Consider the following 23024-nt stretch of genomic DNA (forward strand, 5'->3'; position numbering starts at 1 on the left):
AGGGCAAGGAAAGTAGCAGAGTAGGGAGGAAGAGGAGAGGAAAGAAGAGTGGAAAAGGAAAGGAGATGAGGGAAAGGAGTGCTAGTGAAGGGCAAGGTAGTTCAGTCTAGCCAGACATAACATAAGCTAACAGCTACATTAACACAGCGCTGCAATACATCATGGTCAGAATGCTACTACATGCTACTTCAAAATGGGGGAAAAATGAATTTGAGAGAAAGGTAGAAATATTCTTTGATGTCAAAACAGAGCAATGTTTTTATTGCTAATTCAATATCTTCCAAGTAAAATGTCTTAGTCGAAGGAGATAAAAGTTCTTATATCCAGTAAGTATTCTCACAGAGGCTACTTTATACATGTGTTCCATATAGGCATCCCCCCCTCTCACTCCCATCACAGATAATATAGTAGACAAATGCCAATTTCTTCACAATATACAGTAGTATTCACAGTAACATAGTACAAGCAGGAAATATATAACAAATCTCTTCCTCCGTCCCAGTAACCCGTTGACAGACGTGACTGTCAAAAATGAAAGCCTGTTTCACATGAGAAAACACAGAACAAAAATGACAGAATATTATTACTTTTCAAATAAATACAACATTTCTAAGTAGTCGAACGCTTTCATAATCTGACCTTTCTGAGTAGACTAGGAGCATCGCAGCCAACCAGTGGCTAAACTGGGAACTAGACCAGTGGTGTAACAGAACCAGTAAGGCCCAATGCTATAAGTGACCTATGTGAACCAGCAGTCAGGTCTAGGGTTTTTGTGTGTAGAAGTGTGTAAGGCTGCACCAACCATAGACTTAGAAATCCTAGAATGGACGACCCCATTCAATACCCTGTACTGAGGGGGCATGTGTCCGTTCTATTTATTCCAATTCTAAGGAGGGGATATACTCTTAAAATTCAGGTAGAAACTCTTCCCTGTGGAACAGATCTTACAGAAATTCTTTGGAATAAATACTCAGTTCTACCTCGTTGTTTAAAGTGATTTTCCTACCAGCGGTAAGTATTTACTTAGAAATACATTTGTATGTGTACATTTTTTTTTGTCTTCGTGTCGACCGTTGCTTGAGTTACTTCATTGTCACTTCATAATATATTTCTAGGGATCAAGATAGGTAGATGCTAGCAGCATTATATGTCTGGTCCGCCCTCCATCCAGAGAATGCATGGTGAGGGAAACGCATGTAGTAATCTCTAAGACAGCACGGCAGGGCACAGGGCTTGTAACAGTTTCATTTATACACACACAATAAATCCTACATCAGATTGAATCTGAAGGGTCAATTGTGGATCCCCTGTTTTGGAATGTCTTTTCGGAGTACCTACAATGTAAATGGTAAGGGAACATTGTGGTGGAGTGCCTTTTTTCATGTCATGTCATTAGCAGTGGCAACTACCCCTCACTGATTGTATCATCACACAGTAAAACTCTCAATTCTAAACTCCACTGTGACATCACACACAAACTCTGAACTCAACTCCATTGTGGCGTCACAAAGTGGAATTTCAACTCCATAGTGACATCGCCCCTGACAACAGTGACTTCCATATTCCATTGTGACGTCACACAATAACACTCCAAAGCAACCAATCATGTTAAACCACAGCGTCTCAGACACCCAAATGCTAGTCCACTGCTTATTATGTGAAATTATACAAACAGGAAAACGAGCTAGTATTGTAGTTGAATTGAGCTATGTTCACAAATAGGAAGCTGCGCTAGTATCATAGTGAAATTATACAATAACAGAATAAGAAAGAGGAGCTAGTATCATAGTTGAATTGAGCTCTGTTCAGTTAGGTGTGTTTGAGAGTTTGTAGGTTCTGGGGGAGTTGGTTGCAGTACAGTAGCAAAGTCTCTGTTCAGGAGTGTCAGTGTCATCTGTCACAGTACATGGAGTTTAGAGACTCTTCAACAAAAGAAAAACAATCTATAGAATATAAAACATTGACATCAAATAAATCTCAAAATACATACAAAAGTAATCTGTAATGCAAAATAAATATATTCATATTTAAATAATGAATCATATAAATATACTTCACATCTCTGGTTAGGAGGTGGGTTCACGGTAAACAAACCCACATGTCAGTCAATTAGCCAGCCGACTCCTCCCCTCCAGCAACCCCGCCCTCCACCTCAGCCTGTTAGGCCTGACAGGGTCAGGTGGTCAACCACTTGTAGGGCTGTTTCGTTGCATAAACTTTCCGAAATGAGAGACAGCTCAGGAGGTACACGCGCAAACCGCTACCCTCCTGTCCCTCCTGTCGAGCCCGTGTCAACAGGCTCCAAACTCAACAACCCTAATACTAACGTTTTTTGGAAATTGCCATATTTGGAAGAAAGAAAGGACACCAAAAATAAAATAAAAAATAAACCAAGATTCTAGAAATCCCTCCTGAGAATGTTCCATTTGTGTTGGGGGGGGGGGGGGGGGTGTTGAATGTCATTTCCATGGAAACAGAGCATGTGGGAGGGGAGTGGTCTCAGGAAGTGTTTTAGAGAACACAGGTGCGTGTAGGTGAGAGTTCACAGTGAACACTAAGCTAAAATGCATGAATCTCTAAATATCGCTACATTTCTCTTTAAAAAACATATTTTGCTGTCACTACAGGTCATATTTCTATATTTATTTATACCGACAACCGAAGTGCAGAGAATCAACACATATTATAAACATGCTATACGTGGTGGTCTATCTCCCCCTCCTCAACCCTCCTCCCCCGTCCTCCCCACCAACAAAGCTGATCCCAGACTGTGCCTGCAGCCACCGTTAAAACTGGCAAACACACATTGCATACACACGCACTCAACCGTATGACAGAGACGAGATACATCACACACAATGACCTCTGCACAAGTGTGTGAAGCACCAGTGTTCCCCGTCTCTCTCGCTCTTCACCCCATCTTGAGAGGTAGGTGGGCGGATAGGACAGAGACATGAGGATTCCCACAATGCACCTTAGAATCTTCCAGTGCTCCAGGGGGTAGTCAGTCCACGGCCAACAAAACGTGTGTGTGTATTCATTTTTTCTTAACCCCCCCCCCCCCTCCTGTTGTCAGATGGTGCTCTCTGTGTGTGCGTGACTGATGGTGTGCACGTGTGTGTGCAGGTGTTGGTGTGTGTGAGGGTGTTGTGTGTGTGTTTGTGGGTAGCTGGGCCTGCGTGTGCCGCTTACGCAGTTTTGCGGCTGCTCAGAGAGCAGAGAGGTCTTCTCACCCGGCCCGTTCTCCCCCCCTGGCTTCGCGGAAGAGGGGGATTTGGGGGGGAGAGAGGTGCAGGGAAGAGGTGGGTGGGGGAGAGAGGAGGTGGAGGGCGGAGGCGGGTGAGTGGTGCGTGCACCCGAGGAGGGGGGAGGAGGTGTTTGAGGAAGAGGGGTGCCTTTGGTGGGAGGAGGGGTGGATTGGGGCAGGGCCAAGCGGGGGTTGACTTGAGTGGGGGTGGTGATTTGGGGTAAGGGGGTACGGTTGGTGGGAGGGGGGGTGGGTTGGGGGAGAGCAAGCGGGCGCTTGAAAGGTGTGGTGGCCAGGGGGAGGGGGGTGCGGGGAGGGGCTGGTGGGGTGATGGGGAGCGGGAGAGCAGAGGTGCTGTCCAGACGGGGGTGGCTGCCCTCGGGGGACTGGGGGGTGCTGTCCAGCCTCGACGCCAGCAGACCATTCTGGTACTGAGAACGAGTGATCTGAGGAGAGGAAAGAGAGAGTGTTAGGAAGAGAGAGGAGAGGAAGAACAAGTATATGAGAGAGACAGCAAAGCGTGCTTTGAGAGAGTATAGCGTCATGGTATAAGAGGTAATGAACAGCCAATCATCATCACAGGGACAACCCAGGGTGCACTGGCCCTCAGAGATGTAACGCTCCCTATACTTTGAATGCATTTTCCCCGCAAAAGGTGGGTAAACGCTCCTGCAAAATAAAAAAGCTGCATAAACAGCGTTTACGTGTGCTTACCCTCCACTACACCACTGCTGGCCAATCAGTTGGGCTGGTAAAACGTTTCTCAGCAGAGCTGAATAGTGGGCTGGAATGTCTGGGCTAATTTCTGAAATATTTCAGGTCACCGTTTCATTACATGGGTTAGTCTTAAATGATTGTAAACAAAATTTGGCGACATCACTCTGCGAGAGAGTTTGTCACATTAACGGCTTACAATTTCTGCAGCACAGGCATTTGAAAAGTAACTTTTTAACCAGCACAACTGTAGAAATAGGGCCTTTTCCCATTGTAGTTTTTCTATTTCCATGGCACTGGCAGGGGTTAGAGGTTAAAGGTGAGAGTGTTGTGACTCACTGTCACAGTCATACTCWGGACCTAGTTTTGTCCCATGGAATAAATGTTGTGGATCTTAATGTTTCTCCTCATAATCCTGGACTATCGGATCACCATTTTATTACGTTTGTAATCGCAACAAATAATCTGCTCAGACCCCAACCAAGGAGCATCAAAAGTAGTGCTATAAATTCTCAGACAACCCAAAGACTCCTTGATGCCCTTCCAGACTCCCTCCACCTACCCAAAGACATCAGAGGACAAAAATCAGTTAACCGCTTAACTGAGGAACTCAATTTAACCTTGCGCAATACCCTAGATGCAGTTGCACTCCTAAAAACATTTGTCATGAGAAACTAGCTCCCTGGTATACAGAAAATACCCGAGCTCTGAAGCAAGCTTCCAGAAAATTGGAACGGAAATGGCGCCACACCAAACTGGAAGTCTTCCGACTAGCTTGGAAAGACAGTACCGTGCAGTATCGAAGAGCCTTCACTGCTGCTCGATCATCCTATTTTTCCAACTTAATTGAAGAAAATAAGAACAATCCAAAATTTCTTTTTGATACTGTCGCGAAGCTAACTAAAAAGCAGCATTCCCCAAGAGAGGATGGCTTTCACTTCAGCAGTAATAAATTCATGAACTTCTTTGAGGAAAAGATCATGATCATTAGAAAGCAAATTACAGACTCCTCTTTAAATCTGCGTATTCCTCCAAAGCTCAGTTGTCCTGAGTCTGCACAACTCTGCCAGTACCTAGGATCAAGGGAGACACTCAAGTGTTTTAGTACTATATCTCTTGACACAATGATGAAAATAATCATGGCCTCTAAACCTTCAAGCTGCTTACTGGACCCTATTCCAACTAAACTACTATCCACCGGATGTGTACCAAACTCACTAAAAGTGGCAGTAATAAAGCCTCTTTTGAAAAAGCCAAACCTTGACCCAGAAAATATAAAAAACTAAAAATCGGCCTATATCGAATCTTCCATTCCTCTCAATTTTTTTAGAAAAAGCTGTTGTGCAGCAACTCACTGCCTTCCTGAAGACAAACAATTTATACGAAATGCTTCAGTCTGGTTTTAGACCCCACATAGCACTGAGACTGCACTTGTGAAGGTGGTAAATTACCTTTTAATGGTGTCAGACCGAGGCTCTGCATCTGTCCTCGTGCTCCTAGACCTTAGTGCTGCTTTTGATACCATCGATCACCACATTCTTTTGGAGAGATCGGAAACCCAAATTGGTCTACACGGACAAGTTCTGGCCTGGTTTAGATCTTATCTGTCGGAAAGATATCAGTTTGTCTCTGTGAATGGTTTATCCTCTGACAAATCAACTGTAAATTTCGGTGTTCCTCAAGGTTCCGTTTTAGGACCACTATTGTTTTCACTATATATTTTAACTCTTGGGGATGTCATTCGAAAACAACACTCTTGCTGTCTCTGCCTGGCCGGTTCCCCTCTCTCCAGTGGGATTCTCTGCCTCTAACCCTATTACAGGGGCTGAGTCACTGGCTTACTGGTGCTCTTCCATGCCGTCCCTATAAGGGGTGCGTCACTTGAGTGGGTTGAGTCACTGACGTGATCTTCCTGTCCGGGTTGGCGCCCCCCTGAGGCGCTGACCTGTTGCACCCTCGACAACCACTGTGATTATTATTATTTGACCCTGCTTGTCATTTATGAACATTTGAACATCTTGGCCATGTTCTGTTATAATCTCCACCCGGCACAGCCAGAAGAGGACTGGCCACCCCTCAGAGCCTGGTTCCTCTCTAGGTTTCTTCCTAGGTTTTGGCCTTTCTATGGAGTTTTTCCTAGCCACCGTGCTTCTACACCTGCATTGCTWGCTGTTTGGTGTTTTAGGCTGGGTTTCTGTACAGCACTTCGAGATATCAGCTGATGTAAGAAGGGCTATATAAATACATTTGATTTGATTTACCTTGACATATTGCAGGTCAGTGAGAGCCCGTACGTAGAAGTCTGGTGTGTACTGGCAGGCGGTGAGCTGCGTGTTGCTAGCAGTTACTGAGCCGCATTCTCCGGAGGCGCCACGCTCAGTGCAGCTTAGCGACGCCGAGCGGTTCAGACCGCTCGCGTGAGTAGGAGAACGGAACTCTGCGATACGGAGAGGGAGAGAGCGGGTGAGCTGGGGATAACCCACACACACGAAGTACACAAACACGCACATTCCCACGGGCACACACATCCACATTTGCATGCATGCACACAAGCACGCACACAGTACATAAACACACACATGCACATTCAGGCGCACACAGAACAGTGAATTAGAGAAATCAACATGAAAAGAGAGTGAGATTGTCTATTGATGGGATAGAGACAGTAGGAGGATATGATCGTAGCGAGAGCAGCCAGAGCAATATAAACAGTATTTGGCACGGCTGACAGCAACGACAGAGACATTAAGTTAATGAAAAACACTACAGTATGGTTTCGATCACTAGATGGATACTGGCGGTTAGTGAACACACAACACGTGCCGTCACACCTACAGTGCCATGAAAAAGCGAACAAATAACATTTTGATACTCTTCTTATATTTCATAAACCAAGTTATGCAACACCCAATGCCCCTGTGTGAAAAAGCAATTGCTGCCTTACAGAGAGCTCTAAAAGGAGAATGTCAGGCACTAGGTCCATGATTTGAAGCGAAAGTGCAGCAAGACAATGATCGAAATCACACAAGCAAGTCCGCATCAGAATGGCTGAAAAGCAATTTTTGTTGTTGTTTTGGAATGAACTAGTCAGTCAAAGTCCAGACCTAGCCACCTTTTGCACACTCTTGGCATTCTCTCAACTAGCTTCATGAGGTCGACACCTGGAATGCATGCGTGTCCACACTTTTGACTGGTACTGTAGGCGTGAGACTGATCAGCAACTACAGGAAGCGTTTGGTTGCAGCCATTGTAGATAAAGATGGCACCACCAGTTCAACGAGTATGAAGGTGCAATTACTTGTCACACAGCGGCATTGGGTGTCACATAAGTTTGTTTATTAAAGAAATTAAATAAGTATCACCATTTTGTGTTATTTGTTCACTCAGGTTCCCGTTACCTAAAATTAGGTTTTGGTTGAAGATCTGATAACAATCCGTGTCAAAGATATGCTAAAATCTAGAATGTTTGAAAGGGGGCAAATAGTTTTTCACGGCATTGTACACGCAGCAATGCAAATGTATACACACAGCATCACAGAGAGCAACAGGTATATATGCACAACACAGCAACACAAACATATGCACACCCAAAGATGAAGGTTGAGTATGATTGGTGATTACAGAGGAGGATGGGGTTAAATTATGATTATATGCTGGGAGGGAGGGAGGGATTATATCAGGTGCCAGGCTTCTCCATATCACATCAAGGATAGGGGGTGATTGGGGACCAATCAACAGCCAGGATCAGGAGAAATGGCATTATGGCAACCAATCAACGATGGTTCTGTGCTTAACCAAGTCACCTGTGGACGTTTTGGTGTTCCTGAGCGTTCACCGTGGCTCAGAGATCGGCTCGCCAGGCATGCCATGCAAATGAGGCTCTGATTGGCATGGGGGGAGGTGGGGGGGTCGTAACTGTGTATGAGTGTTTGTGGTTGGGTAAGTTGGGGTTAAAAGGAGTGTGTAGTGAGTGATGCATGCCCTGTTCCAATTTTGACCCCTAGCTCGTTCCTTCTAGGCACACATCTAAAAACATTGTATAGGTATTGACAAAATGGTAATAGCATCACCGTGTCTTTTGGTAGGCTGGGTTGAACTGTCATCCTATTGCCTATACGTATATGCCCTTTTCAGCTCTAGTGCCTAGGGGAAGGGGTTAGGGAACTATATGGTATAGGAAGTAGTGAGTGGGTCAGAGGTAGTTTGGTGATTTCTGTGAAGTGAGTGAGTAGTGACCATAGAACTCTAATTCTATGCTAGTGACAGGATCAGGTAAATCGCACAAGATACAGTAGAAGATGCCTTTAACCACAGACCTAGTATCAGATTACCCAAAATGTAACCAATGCGGTAATAAGGAAACATCTGACCCTGGACCAGTGGTTAGGGCAACTAGTAGGGGTTAGAGGTCAGATATGAGAGGTAGTGCCGTGGAGCAGAGTGGCTCCACCTAGAGCCCCATCCAGCAAGTTTCTTCCTTCCTCCTCTATTCCTCCTCTTCCTCAGTCGGTACTGTGTAGTCCAGCTCTGCCACAGGTCTGAAGAAATTGGAATCACCCATGTCAAGTCCCTGACACTGCTCCAATATGACGATAATGTTTCCTTCCTTCTTTCTTTCCCTCCATCCTTCCTTCCATGTCACTGGCAAAAGCAGTACTGAGGAAACCAGATCAGTGAGTATTCCAAGGAAGAGACCAAGGAAGGAAGGAAAGGAAGGAAGAAAAGACGCATAATATGCATGTAACTTCAACTGAACCCTTACCTTATTGGAACAGGGCCTGTCAACTGAGTGACGTTGTCCCAGGCTGCTCTGCTCTGCTCTGCCCTGTCCTGTCGACTGAGGACAAACCCACTGATGTGACCTGACGTGGCATACAATCCGTCAAAAGCACATAGGGCTCAGCTGCCATCATCGGCAGTCATCGGCCGAGTAAGAACTGCAAGTAGAACCTCACCACATCACTCAGTCACTAAGAGAGAGAGACCACTGCAGAGCACCGGCTTGTCCACCAACCTATTAATTCAATACCACCCTACTCCACCAGAGGGTATAGTGGAGCGTAAATCCGCATTAAATAGTATTATACGCAAATATTATGCTAACAATACAKTATTAGCTAGGATTAGCGCAGCTGACTCATCTCGAACGGCAGTCGACGTTTAACCGCTGCGGTCCTGTGAGTCGTTAAACCAGTGACATTAAGTGAAACAATAACGAGTGCAGTGTTCAGTCTGGTTTAACCAGGCTACTGTGAGTCGGCTATCGAGTTCTGGAGGAGAGCGGTAGAGCAGGGTTTCCCAAGCTGATTCAAATAATCACAGCTTGATGATGAGTTGGTTATTTGAATCAGCTGTGTAGTGCTAGGGCATAAACCAAAACGTGCATCCAGGGGGGGCCCCAGAACCGAGTATGGGAAACCCTGCTCTAACTAATGCTCTCGAAAGCTGACTCACAGTAAGGCCTGATTAGATTACTAAGGCTTTGCACCCTTTGGTTTCCAGAGGGAATAAAACAAAGACAGAATGAGAGAAGAATAAAATCTTGGGAGGTAAGAGTAGAACGTTTTCGTATTTGATTCTACTTCAAAGAAAAGCAGGTAAGGCAAACACATGGTGTAACTGACCCTAAATGTAAAGTATTGATATTCTAGTGGATCTCTAGGCTGTCTGTCAGGTTGTACTTGCTGGAGCAGGGCTCTGAAGAAGAGGATGATGGGAGGGAAACAAAAAAGGTGATCTTGGCATAAAAAGTGGCCCCTCCCTCCCTCATGTTGCCCCTACCCTCTGGGCGGTTGGTTCTTTACCTGGGAAGCGAGAGAACAGAGAGAATCTCTTTAAAGAGAGACGTCGTGGAGGCGGGGACGCCACTGATGGGGAGAGAGGGGGAGTTACGGCTGAGCGAAGGGGGGGGAGAAGGGGGGGAGAGAGAAAGACGCTCTTGTTTAATCATCGATAGGCAGTAACAGCACTGTAGTGGTTAACAGCACTGTAGGATGCCCTGAAGAGACAAACCTTCTCCTTCACAGAGCACATTGACATTTTCACCTCAATACATCATTTAGTGAACCATTCACGGAGGTTGTGTCCAAAATGGCACTCCATTCCCTATTATAGTGCACTACTTTTGGCCAGGATTAGCCACATAAGGCTATGGCATAAAGTAGTGCACTACATAGGGGATAGGATGCAATTTCAGATTCGCCCCGGGTGACTCGTCATTTTCACAGGTCAACGAAGGCCTGCTGTCGGATTGGAGGGGGCAGATTGCCCAATGGGTAGGGCGTAACTGAGTGACATCAGACGCTGACATGAGTTGGACACAGTTTGACACATGTAGGCAGTAGTACAGTACACATCATATAGCGCATGCACACACACGTTACATAGATGCTGCGCACACAAAGCACAGAGAAGACTATCACAGAGAGAGAGAAAGATGATTTAACATTTAAGAGGCTTTTGACAACCAGAACCTACTCTGCTCATGCCTGCATGTGTAGCACCATCTACAGAGGTACTACACTACTGACAACATTGAAAGCTCATCTCCATCCATTTCTATGACTTACACCATCTCTACATTGATWATGTAGAGGCTTCCGAGTGCTGCAGCGGACTAAGGCACTGCATCTCAGTGCTCGAGGAGTCACTACAGACACCCTGGTTTGATTACACGCTGTATCACAACCGGCCGTGATTGGGAGTCCCATAGGGCGGCATACAATTGTCCCAGCGTCGTCCGGGTTTGGCCGTCATTGTAAATAAGAATTTGTTCTTAACTGACTTGCCTGGTTAAATAATATATTTCAGAGCAGCTATGGCTGCTAGTCATACTGGTATCTGACCACTAGGTGTCATCAGCGTTTCTAAAGCATCTGGACTCAGCAATACATTTCTCTCCTCCAGCACTGTGGCATCATCACCCTCCAGCCAACTGAGTTCTCTCAGATATGCACACACCCCCATCATTGGCGCACGCGCACACACACACACCTTGTCCTTTATAGGTGACACTAGGGCTGTGGCGGTCACGAAATTGCATCAGCCGGTGATTGTCAAGCAAATAACTGCCGGTCTCACAGTAATTGACCGTTAATMAACATAAACACATTTAGCATCTCTTGCCTTCCACACATGATGCAGACCACTGATGCAGACCTTTGGAACATCTATATTTTAAAGAATTATAATAAATCCATGTAATATAGCCTACACCTTCACAATAAATTCCATATTTATTTTAGACAGGTCTAAAGGAACATGATATGAAGAAAATGTAGTATTTTTCAGAACAACATACTGAGTTTTGCTTATGTTAGGTCCTGATCTGGCTATGTTAAATAGCTGTGGGTTACACTTGTTCCTTTAGCAGACGTGGCATTATTTTATAGTATGAAGAATACAATTGAACAAAGCCGAATGAAATATAAAAAGGATATTTTCTCCAAACGATTTGAGGMAGTGCGCACATGCGGTTATTCTGCATTGAGCYGTTAACAAAGAAATAGGTACACCTATATCCTTAATTTAGAGTTATTAATGTAACTTCTGTTGTTCAACAAACGTTGGGCTATATGTTTTGATTTTTAATACATTGTAAGGCTGCATGATGCCACTAGTGATGATCTGAAAAAAGTAGCATGAAAGGCATGAGCTCTGCTTTGGTTCTTGCGCAGGCTGTACACACTACATCAGTCTCTCATTCACAATTTGACTAGCATTTGATCCATCTACTATCCCCCATAGTACAAAAATCGACCTATTCTATTCTGTGTGAGAAATATTCCATAGTCTGGGACAGTTGTAGGATGCGATCGATCGGCTAATAGTGTCACCCATCAGATTATTCTTGATTTAATCTGGTCTTTACATATACTAAATAATATATGTGGCCTAGCCTATAGAAATTTGGCCTAGCCTATAGAAAGCTGATGGGATCCTCCCACCCTTTAATAAAGGCCATCACTCTGTTTWCTCAGGCAATTAATTGCATAGCCTGTAGAAATGATGCGCAACATGAGCTCATGGGCTCTCTCGGTGCTTGATTAGATTTTCCATGACATTTGCATTGATGTCAGAGTGATTAGAGGGACAATAGAGTGCTGAGTCCACGGCAGGTAGCAAGTTTGGCAGGCTACTAACAACCATCAGCAGCATCATAGCTTGGAGAAGCCTAGCTACCGTGACTGAACGGTCACGTGGAATTTGACTGCCGTCATGATTCTCGACCGCTGGTGTGGCGGTAATACGGTCACCGCCACAGCCCTAGGTAACAGTGGTGTACGTTTCTTTCTACCTGTTTATTAAATCAGCTGTGGATCACATTTCTGTCTGTTGGATCTCCTGAAACCTAAGTGATTACGCACYCTCACCTACTTGTGAGCTTTGCTAACACACATTTCTTTGTGAGCTGTGCACAGTGCTAGTTGTAGCATTTCCCCTATCCCTTCTGGTGTGTGGGTGTTTGAGTTGAGCACTTCTGGACGTTGGTCAGCGAAGCTGGTGTTTCAGGAAGGCCGAAATGCTGAAGACTAGAAACACTATCGGACTGAAACAAGTTTAGACAGGGGCAAGTGCACAGAGAGTTGTCACATTGTTTGTGCATGTGTGTATGAGAGAGAAAGGGGGCGAAAGAGAGAGAGTCTGTGTGTGTATCTCTGCGCCAGTGTTGATGTGCATTGCTTGTGTCTGTGGTCTGATCACATATACATTACGTGTGTGTGTGTGTGCTCACCCAGTGATGGTGAGCTAAGAGCCATGACTCCATAGTAGGAGAAGGGTCCTGTCTCAAACTTCATGTTCTCGTTTCCAGCCTCCACCTCCACTCGCCCCTGAGGAACACACACACACACAGAGTTTCAAAGCAATATAACACACTTTGACTTGCAGGCACTGTGAACAAAAAGTAAACCAATTAAATAAAGATACATACCCACACACTGAMGAGTAGTTTGCACAATAAAACAGCAAGAGCATTCATCAGTGTGCAGGTATTTACCTTTATTTCATATACATTGACATACAGATCTCAGTCGGACAAAGTGAACATACAGAGACGCAGCGTTTCTACTGCTTCAGTGGTGTTGTCTCTTCTGTCTACTATGTTTCTACATTCTACTTTTTAAAGTATCCTGTGTTAGCACTGATCTATCCACAAAGGCCCGAATCCTAACTCCATTGACATCAACGCACGATTTATGCAGTCGTCAAGTTAAGCCTGAGCATCAGACCAGGATTATTCTGATTCTATTTCTACTGCTAATGTTGTCTGATCTATCTGCTACGTTTCTATGACTGAGCCAACCTACCGAGGTAAAAGAGAACCCTGGCGGTCTCATCAATATTATATCACAGTGCAGGTGTGCATGCTGAGGTTCCAGTGTCTCACACACACACACACACACACACACACGGTCTAATGTCAATGTGCCCTGGCAAAACACATCCCAATGACTCCCAACAGATGACACATACACACACAACCGTGCACACACACCTTCCTGAATGGTGAAACGAGAGCAACTGTGCTCATGTTGCTGTACCTGTATCTGCACAGTGTCACCTTGGGTATCATCAACAAAACACACAGAACATTTTTTTATTTTATTTACACACGGTCGGGCTTCGTCCCCTGGTATCATAAACACACATAAGACATGGAAGAATGTGTAGAATTGCAAAAAAATTGCTTTAAAACAGCAAAAACAAATCTCTGCCGCATGCTAAATGTCAAAAATTGCAGGAAATAAGCTTTAAAACTACAAAATGTTCACACCCCTCTTGTTGGCTGAGAACAGTTTGGGGTCGCATGGGATGCGAGGTGGAGGTTTGTTACTACACCGATAAATTACATTATCCATCCGGACCTTTGCCACCGAGGAAGAGTGTGACTGGACCTTCTCAAATACTTCAGATTCAGGTCAACTTTATTATCCCATCTGCTTAAAAAGACGGTACATAAAACACGAAAACACAGAAACCACACAACAGAATTATTTGAAAGTGCCATAGGTACACATTTAAAAGTGAAAGTGCAATATGCTGTATACTCGAGGGATCGACAGACTATTATACAGCGTAATGGCTGTTGGAATAAAAAGTCCCCATATCTATCGGTTTTGATTGTCTTTTTAAGAAYCCTCTTTCCCCTTGTCCGGCTGCTGCTGTGYCMGAGTTTMCAGTGAAGGGGATCTGTCCTGTAAAATGCTTTCAAGTTTTAGGAGGTTTGTGTACAGYTTGATGACTGATTCTTGATCTATACCAATTATCCTTCCCGCTGTCTTAATCAAGCGCTGAAGCTTGACTTGGTCTTGTTTCCAAACATGCATATCAGACCAAAGGACAGCACACTCTGGAGGACAGATTTACAGAACATTTGGAAGATATGGCGGTTCGACATTAAAACGGTTCGGTTTGCGTCAAAAAACATTATCGGTTGCAATTTCTTGATCTTTGCAAAGGCACAGTCCTTGCATTTCAGTTTGTCTATTTGGATCCCCAGGTACTTATATGTGGTCACTCTAAATCAGCTGATTCCCCATTGATCTTCGTAGGAGGTGGCGGAGTTTTGTTCCTTCTGAAATCCATTTCCATCTCTTTCGTTTTCTTAACGTTGATTTCAAGGAAACTATTCAAGGAAAATGTTAACCCAGTTGATCAGTAGAGAGCGGACACCCAAATTCACCAGATTATCCACCAGTAGGTGGGGTTGGATGGTGTTAAACGCACTACTGAAGWCAATGAACACAATTTCACTAGGCTATTTTTGCCTTCTCTAAATGTTCGTAGATATTCTTCAGCTTGACCAGTAACCCATTATCAACACCCACGGTAGGCAAATTCATTTGGTTCTAATTGGGAAGGGAGACCAGAGAGAATTTGTTTTTCAATTACTTTTTCAAAACAATTCATTAGGTACAGATCTTTTCGTTCTTTTCAGGTATTGGGACAAATCAGTAGACTTTTTCCATAAGACTGGAATTATCCCGGTTCAGTGACAGCTGGAACAGCTTCTGGAACGGTAATGCGAGCTGGTCTGCGCATGCCTGAACTGCCTGGCTGCTGATGCTTTTTGGACCATATCATTTTAGTTTGCTTGACACGTTGAAAGTATTGCTTGACGTCATTCAGAGAGATCTGTATATCAACTGGTATGCTGTCTATACTGTCCAAGGCCATTTTCTGCTGCGATGCAAAAMCACARGTCAAACCTACAATAGAAACTGTTCAAATCACTTGCAAAAGCAWGGTCATTTCGATGGTCACACAATGTCTCATTGGTTTGTAGCCTGTGATGCCCTTGCCAGCCTTTCCTACTGTCCTTGAAAAGGTTTTCTAATTTGTCTTTGTATGCTGCCTTGCACTGATTTAAAACACTCGTTTTTTCTGGTTGAGGAGCTCTTTTAATTCCTGAGTTACCCACGSGTTATTATTGGGGAAGATGTTGACTTTCTTTTTTTAGAAATAACGAGATCCTCACAGAAACGGATGTCCTCCGAGACGGTATGCGCTGCCTCTTCCAGGTCATTGGTTCTGTCCGCCAGGACCGCCCAGTCAGTGGACTCAAAACAGTCCTGGAGGGCTTCATTAGCTGGGATGAGCTGAACCACGTTATGATCRGAAACCCCAAGACTGGGTAGCGCCATGGAAAAATACGCACCTGGGATGTTACCATAACGGAGGTCCAGACAGGCTTCATTTCAGGTCGGACGTGMAACATATTGCTGATATGATGGTTAAAGTTCCCTGTGATTAGCTTCACTGCTTCAYGTGACTCCGTCTCAGCCTGGGATACAAGGTCACGAATAACGTCGGCAGCTARTTGAGTGTCAGCGGAGAGAGGGCTTTGTAAACAATTAATAGCACCTGAATACCCCTGGTCTATGTGTTGTGTTGATGTATCGTCTGTGTGTATTGTGGTAGGCTATGGTATGTACACTTGTAGTGCCTTGCCCTTTCTCAGAAGAGATTAAAACCTTGCACAATTACACACACTGACAGCCGTGCTGAAATGACTGATTACCCAGGGCCGTTTAAGACTCATCGCCCCGATCTCTTCCCCAGGTTGATCTGGGTAATCCCCGCAGTGAATCAGCATGGGGTAGTGTGTGTGTGTGTGTGTGTGAGGGGAGGGTTAACCTTTGCCCGAGCGCCATTAAGGGAGCGGAACTCCAGGCTATGATTTAATGATGTGCTCTGTGAGGCAGTGTGTCTGTGGGCTAGGCAAACATACTAGTCTAAACACTGCAGGCTTTTACGGTCCGCAGTCAGAGTGGACTGATGCGTGTGTGCCTGATGCAGCATAGCGCTGACTTAAACAGGGATGTGATTCTTGTCGGAATGAGAATGATGTTAAAGTGTCACTCACCATTCTACAGTTGAGGTCGGAGGTTTACATACACCTTAGCCAAATACATTAAACTCAGTTGTTCACAATTCCTGACATTTAATCCTAGTAAAAATTCCCTGTTATTAGGTCAGTTAGGATCACCYCTTTATTTTAAGAATGTGAAATGTTAGAATAATAGTAGAGATAATTATTTATTTCAGCTTTTATTTCTTTCATCACATTCCCAGTGGGTCAGAAGTTTACATARACTCAATTAGTARTTGGTAGCATTGCCTCTAAATTGTTTAARTTGGGTCAAATGTTRCAGGTAGCCTTCCACAAGCTTCCCACAATAAGTTGGGTGAATTTTGGCCCATTCCTCCTGACAGAGCTGGTGTAACTGAGTCAGGTTTGTAGGCCTCCTTGATCGCACACACTTTTTCAGTGCTGCCCACAAATATTCTATTGGATTGAGGTCAGGGCTTTGTGATGGCCATTCCAATACCTTGACTTTGTTGTCCTTAAGCCATTTTGCCATAACTTCGGAAGTACGCTTGGGGTCATTGTCCATTTGGAAGACCCATTTGTGACCAAGCTTTAACTTCCTGACTGATGTCTGGAGATGTTGCTTCAATATATCCACATAATTTTCCTACCTCATGATACCATCTATTTTGTGAAGTGCACCAGTCCCTCCTGCAGCAAAACACTTCCACAACATGATGCTGCCACCCCCGTGCTTCACGGTTGGGATGGTGTTCTTTGGCTTACAAGCCTCCCCCTTTTTCCTCCAAACATAACAATGATCATTATGGCCAAACAGTTATTTTTTTTGTTTCATCAGACCAGAGGACATTTCTCCAAAAAGTATGATCTTTGTCCCCATGTGCAGTTGCAAGTAGTCTGGATTTTTTATGGAGGTTTAGAGCAGTGGCTTCTTCCTTGCTGAGAGGCCTTTCAGGTTCTCTCGATATAGGACTCATTTTACTGTGGATATAGATACTTTTGTACTTGTTTCCTCCAGCATCTTCACAAGGTCCTTTGCTGTTGTTCTGGGATTGATTTGCACTTATCGCATCAAAGTGCGTTCATCTCTAGGAGACAGAAAGCGTCTCTTTCCTGAGCGGTATGTCGGCTGCGTGGTCCCATGGTGTTTATACTTGCGTACTATTGTTTGTACAGCAATGACGTGCCGGTACTTCAGGCATTTGAAATTGCTCCCAAGGATGAACCAGACTTGTGGAGGTCTACAATTTTTGGGGGCTGATTTAGTTTGATTTTCCCATGATGTCAAGCAAAGAGCACTGAGTTTGAAGGTAGGCCTTGAAATACATCCACAGGTACACCTTCAATTGACTCAAATTATGTCAATTAGCCTATCAGAAGCTTCTTAAAGCCATGACATAATTTTCTGGAATTTTCCAAGCTGTTTAAAGGCACAGTCAACTTAATGCATGTAAACTTCTGACCCACTGGAATTGTGATACCGTGAAATAAGTGAAATAATCTGTCCGTAAACAATTGTTGGAAAAATTAATTATTGTGTCATGCACAAAGGAGATGTCCTAACCGACTTGCCAAAACTATAGTTTGCTAACAAGAAATTTGTGGAGTGGTTGAAAACTAGTTTTAATAACCTAAGTGTATATTAAACTTCCGACTTCAACTGTATTTTCCTCCCCTTTCCAATCCTCCCTCTCCCCTCCTCTTCCCTCTTTCGGTTTCTCCTTACATAAAGGGATCAATTAGTGAAGGGCAGGTCTGCACCACAGCTAAGCGTCACACAAGGTCACTTGACACACACATACACACACACACACACACCTGTAAGCACTTAAAATCTGCTTAAAAAAACTGACTGAGCTTGGGCAATTTTGTCAAAAACTAATGACATAGGTTGCTCTAAGAGTTAAAAGGCAGCTAAAGATGCTTCTACCAAATATTAACTCTGGGGTGTGAAGACATATGCAATCAAGACATCTTCTTATCTTATTTTTAATTAATAATTTTTTCTAACTTTTTCACTTTGAATTATGTGGAGTAGATCTGTACAAAAAAAAAAATCCAAATGAATCCCTTTTAGAAAAATCTGAACACTGTACAACAAGGGGTGTGTAGACTTTCACGAGGCTCTGTACATTGTGCTGTACACTCCAACAGCTAAAGCCAGTAGGCCGAGTCACACCAAAGGAACCACACAGTTGAGCCTAATTCACAGTCAAGAAGTCTGTGGCTGTGTCTGAATACCCGTACTTGCGTTCTAAACAGTAGAGATTTTGGGCATGCGAAAATAGAACGTACTTTAGAGTACGTGAAATTTKAAAAATGTTTTAGGCTTCAAATGCAAGGATTTCATACATTTTGGCTTGTCYTCTAGTAGAATTTGCTGCACACTACTGAGGAAGAGAATCGCCTTGAGACCCGTGTGTTTGACAACAGCTGATAATCAGATATGGTGACGAGCTTTACCAGAATGAACGAATGGCAGGAATCAATGCAATTCCGCATTAGATGATGAATTCTCAGTACGGCTGAGTAGTATGTTGATATTTGTTACTTACTGCATTCGATTTGACTAAACAGTATGTTCTAAATAGTATGTAGTACGATTAGTCAAGAGTATGCAGTTTTATTAAGTAGTAGGCAAGTCAGATTTCAGACAGATTGCGTGTGTTTAAAGCTGTAAGTGAGCAGTCTACCTCTCTACCATGCCTTGTTAAATAAAGAAATAAAAAATAAAATAAATAAAACCTGCAAGAATAGGATAGATGCCACAATGTGGTATTGCAGTTTAAGTGCGTGTGTGCTTTTGCACGCGTGTGAGTGTACCAGCAGTATGAGTACAAAGTAGTCGATATACGTTTGCCTCTATGCTAGATGTAGAGGTGTGTGAGAGAGAGAGAGCAAGAGCAAGAGAGAGCAAGAGCGAGCGAGAGAGAGCAAGAGAGATAGAGTACTGGTTACCTGCAGTATGAGTACGAAGTAGTCGATATACGTTTCCTCTATGCTAGATGTAGAGGTGTGTGCGAGAGCGAGAGAGAAAGAGCGAAGAGAAAGCTGGAGAGAGAGCGAGAGAGAAAGGAGCGAGAGAGAAAGAGCGAAGAGAAAAGAGCGAAAAGAGAAGAGCGAGAGAGAAAAGCGAGAGAGAGACGAGAGAGAAAGAGCGGAGAGCAGAGAGAGCGAGAGAGGAGAGAAGAGCGAGAGAGAGAGCGAGAAGAGAGAGCGGAGAGAGAGCGAAGAGAGAGCAGAGAGCAAGAGAGCAAGAGAGGCAAGAGAGGCAAGAGAGAGCAAGAGAGAGCAAGAGAGAGAGAGAGAACTGGGTACCTGCAGTATGAGTATGAAGTAGTCGATATACGTTTGCCTCTATGCAGAGGTGTGTGAGAGAGCGAGAGAGAGCGAGAGAGAGCGAGAGAGAGCAAGAGAGAGCAAGAGAAGCGAGAGAGCAAGAGAGAGCAAAGAGAGAGAGCAAGAGAGATAGAGTACTGGGTACCTGCAGTATGAGTATGAAGTAGTCGACAGGTTTGCCTCTCTGGTAGATGTAGTGTAGAGCGGATCGCTTGTCGCTGTCATTGAATTTGATCTCCTGGATGACATCAGGGTGCCTCAGGATCCTCAGTAACACCTTCTCAGTGACCTGACAGGGACTGAAGACTCACCTCTGTTGGAAAGGAGAGAGGGGGTGAGGGTTGAATGGGGAGAGAGCACACCCGGAAATCAGACTTACAGAAGCGCCTTCAATTCAGACAGATCGTTACACTTAAAGGGTGTATAATGCATTAAAAATGCGGTTAAAATGCATCATAAAACTTGTGTATGAGAATTATGTCTAACCCCATTATCATCCAGATCTAAATACCAGCTGTTTCTGTTGATACAAATAGCTACTTTCATTGATTTAGAGAGACCATTTATTATAAAGGTATTATAAGACATTAGGCAGGCTCAATCGTGCTTAATGATAGTCCACTCACCTGTGCCAGGAAGCGATGCGGCAGCCAGCATCAACTGGGGAGAGATCTTCACCTTGCACTCGTTCTCCGTGTGTTTTAAACGCAGAGAAGTCACGCGTCCTCTTGTTCGGGTCCACCTTCTTCCTGTTCCTATTGTCAGCTGGAGAGAGGAAGAGGGAAAACGGCAAGCTGACATGTTTACACTGACTGATTAGCACTGACTGACATGTTTAGCACTGACTGACATGTTAGCACGACTGACAGTTTAGCACGACTACATGTTACTGACTGACATGTCAGACCGACTGACATGTTTAGCACGACTGACATGTTTAGCAACGACTGACAACTGTTAGCACCTGACTGACATGTTTAGCACCGACTGACATGTTTAGCACCGACTGACATTTTGCACCGACTGACATGTTTAGCACCTGACTGACAGCCGACTGATTAGCACCGACTGACATGTTAGCACCGGACTGACATGTTTAGCACCGATGACATGTTTAGCAACGACTGACATGTTTAAGCACCGACGACATGTTTAGCACGACGACATGTTTAGCACGACTGACATGTTAGCACCGACTGACAGTTTTTAACCCGACTGACATGTTTAGCACCGACTGACATGTTAGCACCGACTTGACATGTTTAGCACCGACTGACATGTTTAGCACCGACTGACATGTTTAGCACCGACGACATGTTAGCCGACTGACATGTTTAGCACCGACTGACATGTTTAGCACACTGACATGTTTAGCACCGACTGAACATGTTTAGCACCGACTGACATGTTAGACCCGACTGACATGTTTTAGCACCGACTGACATGTTTAGCACGTGACCCCCTGACATGTTTAGCACCGACTGACATGTTTTAGCACGACTACATGTTTAGCACCCGACTGACATGTTTAGCACGACTGACTGTTTTAGCACCGACTGACATGTTTAGCACCGACTGCATGTTTAGCACCGACTTGACATGTTAGCACCGACTGACATGTTGCACCGACTGACATGTTTAGCACGACTGACATGTTTAGCACCGACTGACATGTTTAGCACCGACTGACATGTTTAGCACCCGACTGACATGTTTAGCACCGACTGACATGTTAGCACGACTGACATGTAGCAGACTGACATGTTTAGCACCGACTGACATGTTTAGCACCGACTGACATGTTTAGCACCGACTGACATGTTTAGCACCCGACGACATGTTTAGCACCGACTGACATGTTTAGCACCGACTGACATGTTTAGCACCGACTGACATGTTTAGCACCGACTGACATGTTAGCACCGACCTGACATGTTAGCACCGCTGACTTGTTGCACCGACTGACATGTTAGCACCGACTGACATGTTAGCACCGACTGACATGTTTAGCACCGACTGACATGTTTTAGCACCGACTGACATGTTTAGCACCGACTGACATGTATGCACCGACTGACATGTTTAGCACCGACTGACATGTTTAGCACCGACTAACATGTTAGCACCGACTGACATGTTAGCACCGACTGACATGTTTAGCACACGACTGACATGTTAGAGCACTGACTGACATGTTTACCGTTCACTGACTGACATGTTTAGCACTGACTAACATGTTTAGCACTGACTAACATGTTTAGCACTGACTGAATAGCACTGACTACATGTTTAGCACTGACTGACATGTTAGCACTGACTAACATGTTTAGCACTGACTAAAGTTTAGCACTGACTAAACATGTTTAGCACTGACTACATGTTTAGCACTGACTGACATGTTTAGCACTGACTGACATGTTTGCACTGACTGACATGTTTAGCACCGACTGACATGTTTAGCACTGACTGACATGTTTAGCACTGACTAACATGTTTAGCACTGACTAACATGTTTAGCACGACTACATGTTTTAGCACCGACTGACATGTTTAGCACTGACTGACATTTTAGCACTGACTACACTGTTTAGCACCGACTGACATGTTAGCATCGACTACATGTTTAGCACTGACTAACATGTTTAACTGACTGACATGTTTAGCACCGACTGATGTTAGCACTGACTGACATGTTTAGCCACTGACTGACATGTTTAAGCACTGGACTGACATGTTTAGGCACTGACGGCCCTGAATTTGTCCTTAAACCGTCTCAGTCTCCCTCCCATGGGGCGCTTACCTTTTCATTTCCTATTAAATAGCCAGCGTCAGCTTGCACAAAAGATGGCTGACAGTGGGTGGAATGAGGAAGTGTCAATCCCTCAGTTCTGAAAGCTCTCCTTTAACTTCGGTTTGTTTGCTTGTATTTAAAAGTTTGACGTATTTAAAGTTTGACGTATTTAAAAGTTTGTATGTAATCGTGTCGCAATAACAACACGGCTCAGATCTACTAATGTAGATCGTTGGACTACCCATCTTTGGTTGTTCTCCGTGGCTTCCTGTTCTTGGCGGATTCGATTGACTGATCACGACTGTCTCCAACCGGTATTTCATTCGTTTTATTCATTTACACCGTGTTTTTTATGTGTTCAGTTGTTTATGAAGACTACCGGTAGTTTCGATAACCTTTAGTGTTGTGTGGCGAGAGAGTTTTTGAGATTCTGATTGTACGATTCAAATCAAATCGTATGTCACATGTGCCCGAATACACATGTGTTGACCTTACCGTGAAATGCGTACAAGCCCTTAACCAACAATTCAGTTTTAAGAAAAAAAGTTACCAAATAAACTGAAGTAAAAATTAACTAAAATAACAATAATTAGCTATCT

General features: G+C 44.2%; 1 pseudogene; it reads right to left on the reverse strand.

Annotated features, from left to right (window-relative positions):
• Positions 1 to 240: 240 nt before the first annotated feature.
• The window catches only part of LOC111964467 (metal transporter CNNM4-like), a 41611-nt pseudogene continuing 18827 nt past the window's right edge, over positions 241 to 23024 (reverse strand).

Source organism: Salvelinus sp. IW2-2015, linkage group LG5 (assembly GCF_002910315.2).
Source record: "Salvelinus sp. IW2-2015 linkage group LG5, ASM291031v2, whole genome shotgun sequence".
NCBI lineage: Eukaryota > Metazoa > Chordata > Actinopteri > Salmoniformes > Salmonidae > Salvelinus > Salvelinus sp. IW2-2015.